The following is a 5,266-nucleotide window of genomic DNA, read 5'->3' as shown; positions in this document are numbered from 1 at the left end:
TCTATTATGAATTCTTACTAGTGAGGGAGAGAGTTTTCCCAGTTTCATTGATGATAATATGCGCATAACAAGAATCATAGTCTCATTAGTTTTCCATTTTTCACGGTAACATAATCATTTTGTGATTTGGATGGAGTATTTTATTATTATTTTTGTGATCTGGTGGAGTTGGGTGGCCAAATACATGCCCCTTTCTGGCTTTCTCCATCACTTTGCGAACTCCAACAACTTTGGTTATTTTTCCTATATAGAAAAAGAGAACTTATATGGTGCCCGACCATCAAAACATAAAGGGCGGAGAGAGAGAACCCCTCCACCCTTGATTTGCAATCCAACAAAAGCCGTCTTTTTTGACTTTTTGCTGGATCGTAAATCAAGGGCGAGAGGGTTTGTCTCTCTCCGCCCTTTATTTTGACAGTCGGGCATCATATAATTTCTTATAGAAAAATGTATAGGAGCACAGTAATTTTTCATCTACCGCCATTATGTACTGTGCTCCATTAATGGCCCCACCGCCGCACTTTTTCAGCGGCTATGATGATTGTTCTTATTTATTTAATTGGACTGGGTGACTGTTCTCTCATGCAAAAGTCAGCCGTGAAATGCCTTCCCGCAAAATTCACTAACAAATAATGTTTCACTTCGATGCAAGACAAATATATTTTATGCTATGCCTCCTCATATGTTTTTCTTGGAAAAATATGAGCAGGCTAGAGTATAAGTAAGGCCTACTTGTTCAATGATCTAAGCCATTTGTCTATTGGGCCTTGTTCAATGATCTAAGCCTTAGTATCACGGTTGGGTCATACCAAGACTCCCAATACGAGGAGGCTTTCTTGATGAATGTAGACGATTGTTGATATACATTTTTACCATCTATTTAGCAACCACAAATTTGGAGGCTAGGATCATCCAATGGGTATAAGCATAATGGACCGGTGTAGTGGGCCTACATGGGTTGGAGTCCATTAACCAGTCAACAACCCTAGTGTATCTCTATATATAGGGGCTGGAGGCAACAAACTTGGTATTCCAAACTAGATACCTAGGGTGTAATGCTTCAAGCAACCATTGCTTGATCTAACAATGGGGTGAATTTTGGTTCATGTGTGGTCCATTGCAAGGCCTAATCATTTGGATTATTAAACAAATTAATGACTGCTACTTGTAATTTTAACCACTAATCCATTCTTCTCGTATTAAAGAAAATAATGCATGCTCGTTCAATACTAAAAAAAAACCTGTTCAAACAGGCCAAAACCCAACAACAAGACTACAGCCTGTCACTTCAAGTAGACTGAAACATGTCAAGAGTTAGAGAGAGGAAGGGAGAGCCATGAGCTTTATCATCATTGAATGAGAGAGACTAAATTCCCTTCATTTTTTAGATATTTCATATGGAAAAAGAAATGCCATAACGTTACTAAACATGCAATTACTGTACCTTTTTCTTGTGTTTGGTATTCTCTTAAGATTTGAGTATTACTTTGGCAAACAAACACCACAAGTAAAGCAAAACGTGCATTTTTTTTCTTAGGGATTGCTTGAGGATCTCTTTTACCTAGCATCCAAAGCATTCTTCGTTTGGATTGCCGGAATCAGGAATCAAAATCGACATCATTCCAATTTCTATTATGATAAATTGGAAATAATTAAATTAAAAAATAAGTCAATAAAAAGTTCATTGTCACTGGGGTGGAATACCGAAGCAAATTCCTCCATATTTCCTCTTTAATTTCGCCCCAGTGTCCTGAGCATTACCAGGGTACATTTGTTCAATAACCAAACCATTTATCTGTTAGGCCTTGCTACAGAAGGTCATGTATCAAAATCAACTCCCACAAGATGATTTTAACTCTCCAATTTGTGGTGGACGGTGCTGTATTTCCAGCGACGAATTGAAGAGTTAGGATTGCCGGATGCAAGTGGATTTTTTGCACTTTTGATTTAGGGAACGGCTCATCCCAAGCAGGGCCTAGCAAATGAATGGTTTGGATCATTGAACTGAGTGGTCCCTGCAAATAATTTTGATCAATCTATGAAAATAGTGTACATTCACCACAGAAATGTTGGAATGGGACCCAATATTCTCCGTGCCACCCTGTATTGTCCTAGCTACGTTCGTTCGATTAAAACTGTCCATTTGATAGACCTTGCTTTGGATCTTCTATAGCCCGCTACAAAAACAAGTGGGCGGTTCACATTCAACGACAAAAAACACAAATTATTGGATGCTGACGATTGGCATTATTTTTGGCGTAGAGAAGATCCAAGGCGAGGTCGATCAAGTAGACGGTTCAGATCAATCAAAAGTGGGACCTAGAATGACACAGTAGGCACGCTTTAAGGACTGCACAATGTAGAAACCACTACAGATCGGAGGGTTAGAATCATCCCATGGTTGTGATTTCTGAGATACAGACTATTTACGTTGTGGCCCATCAGATGAACAGTTTGGATCAACCTAAGCAGTGAGTGCCACTGCACTATCTGAAATAATACTCCTAAACTCACAGGAGCCTTTTCCCAATTTCCATTTATGATGGCACAGAAAAGTCATAAATGGAAATTGACCAATGGGAGAGCCCTTGCAAGGGCTCCTGTGAGTCTAGCATTCCTCTGAGATGAGATGAAAAAGGAAAAAAGACGATAAGGGTTTTCATATGCATGTAATAAATCCTACCATTCATAAAAGAAAATCTTGTAATAGATCCTTTATTAAGGCTTACTATATCTATGTCTACAGTTTTATTCTCTGAATAACACTATGCATCTCAATCTATATATCTTGATGCTTTTGAGTTGGAGAAGGCCAAGGGGCAACGGCGAAACCACAACGTTCTTCCTCTAAACAAGCCTCAGCCCACTAGAGAGACTCTCAAAGCTCCATCTATTGGAACCATCACAACATCTAAAATAGTTAAGAGACAGAAAATGAGAGAGAGAAAGAGAGAAAGAGAGAGGGAGAGAGGGAGAGGGTGTGGCATTACCAATAGTGTCATTGATGAGTTGGGCCCTCTCTAGACAGGCATCCAAAGCTTCCTTCCCACCACATTTGAGCCGCTCTTGTTTCATATTCTCCTCCATCTTTCTTTCTTCTCTTCTATGTCTCTTTTCTAAGTTTTTTCTTCTTCTTATACGACAATAATAATATATAAAAATCTCAGCCAATGATAAATTATCACCCACTGTACGATGATTCGCACCCCTGTAACGTGAATTGACGTTATACTTATAGTCTGCCACATACCCACATAACCTCCTTACAAGGACAAAAGCTTTGCAAAGGGAGTGGTGCTGTTTCAATCGCAGCATGAAAAACGTTAGAATTGCAGTCGCTTTTTGTCTCTGTCCTCACAACTACTTTTGTGTCCATATTTGCCACGTAAATGTGATCTGGTTCGTTGATCTTACCTGGAAAGCTAAGCCGTTGATTTATGTAAGTGTGAAAGTTACGAATGGAATGTGTGTTCCGCATGAGACTAGTACAATGTGGCTCCTTTTATAATGTCATAAAAGATCAACGGCTTGGATAATACACATATCCAGGAAATGGATCCAATGGGTGCGTCCTCCCTTGCAGCTGATTTTTGCAAGGGTGCCCTTCAGTTTAGCATTCCTCCTATATTATTTATTATGGGAAAACTTGGGTGGCTCCGAGGTCATTTGGAACCTTATAAATGTAAGTTTTTTTTAACATTTAATACTTTATAAATGTAAATTTCTCTATAACTATTACACATCGTGTAAATTCCTCCAACCCAAAGAGGGCCTGGAAAGCTAAGCCGTTGAGAATACTTTGATCGGATGGTCTAAGCTCTTGAACAATCAATTTTCATTTAGGCCCTCTTTGAGTTGGAGGAATTTTCTATAGTATGGACAAGAAAATCTATAGGGGGTGGGGCGGGGAAGAATATGGATGGACTTTTACTTATTTGGTAAGCGGTTATGTGCAGGCATGGAGGCCCCCCCGACAAATCCACAGCATGCACCATATCGCCATTTATTATGATCACCAAACACATGACTATGTACTGTGGAGTTGGGGTGAGCCACCAAATAGATTTTGTTTTCTTCAAAAAACTAATAAAGGAGAATAGGTAGGGGATCTAATATGAACAACCTCTCTCTCTCTCACACACACATAAAGGAGAATAGGTTGGGGATCTAATATGAACAACCTCTCTCTCTCTTCAAGGGGAATAGGTTGGGGATCTAACATGAGCAACCTCTCTCTCTAGCTCTATGATAACCTTGAAACATCTCTGTCAAATTCATGAAATCAGATGTGGTTTTCTTATGTCACAGGCCACACCTAAAAATAACTTCGGCATCTAGAAGGTGTTAGGATTGTGTTTCATTTTCTGGATTGTGTTTCATTTGCCACGGGAGATGAGTTAGGCCATCTTAGTTTGACAAGGGTTGTGATTCTCTAGAGGTTTGTTTGAATCGGAAACAACACGAGAACTTGTATTGTTAAATTTAGAGAATAGAAATTTTCTATTATTCTTGCATGCATTACAATCAAGCCCAATGAGTGTTTATATAGAGAACACTCAAGAAGACAAACATAGAAAGAGATATGACATGATTTGGGGGGATAATCCTAATCTAATCTTGTTACTTAATCTAGCCTTCTTGCTTAATCTACCACATAATCAAATCAATCTAAAATCCAACCCAAACAATATAAAATCCACCCCAATCAATCTACAATTTGATTTTATTCTCTAATATGCCCCCTCAAACGTATATGAATTGGAAATCGATACACGTTTGATTACAATAGATATCCCCAAAAAGAAATGTAAATTTTTTTTTATGCACACTGTTACGATTGATGTCCGCCTATTGTTGATATTGCTGAAGATGAATTGTCGCCTGTTGTTGAATAATGTGTCACATGAAAGATGAGGGCACAGAGCCTTAAAGAACTAAATTGGACTCAAGCCGGAATGGGCGAGTCTTTAGGCCGGTTTTGAATACCGAACCTTCTGGAAATGGGTCACAATGGACCAAAGCCTTGATAGGCAAAATGATGCCTCGATGGGCGAGAATGGGCCTCGATGGGCAAGACATCATGGGTCGGCAAGTACCGATGCTTATGGAAATTGACTTTCTCAGGCACGAACCTCAAGGAATCGAGGCCCCTCAACTGAGTAGAGCGACTATTTTAGGCACACACCTCGAAGAAAGGCACCTCAACTGAAATAGAAAATCAAAGATTGAAATAGAAGTCGAAAGATAAAGAGAATGAAAATGAAGA

The 5,266-nt window shown here is 39.2% G+C and overlaps 1 long non-coding RNA gene across 1 annotated transcript; it reads right to left on the bottom strand.

Annotated features, from left to right (window-relative positions):
- Positions 1–2,664: 2,664 nt before the first annotated feature.
- On the bottom strand, positions 2,665–3,239 carry LOC143887260 (uncharacterized). Its single transcript, XR_013254112.1, has 2 exons — positions 2,991–3,239; positions 2,665–2,890 (listed from the first exon to the last, which is right to left on the bottom strand). It is a non-coding gene; the product is annotated as an uncharacterized LOC143887260 (long non-coding RNA).
- Between the last annotated feature and the right edge of the window lie 2,027 nt (positions 3,240–5,266).

The sequence above is a fragment of the Tasmannia lanceolata genome, unplaced genomic scaffold (genome assembly GCF_043159265.1).
Source record: "Tasmannia lanceolata isolate RefF3 unplaced genomic scaffold, GAP_Taslan_0.1 ptg000012l, whole genome shotgun sequence".
In the NCBI taxonomy this organism is placed as follows: domain Eukaryota; kingdom Viridiplantae; phylum Streptophyta; class Magnoliopsida; order Canellales; family Winteraceae; genus Tasmannia; species Tasmannia lanceolata.
Note: the sequence above shows the minus strand (reverse complement) of the source record. Positions and strands in the feature narration are given on the sequence as shown.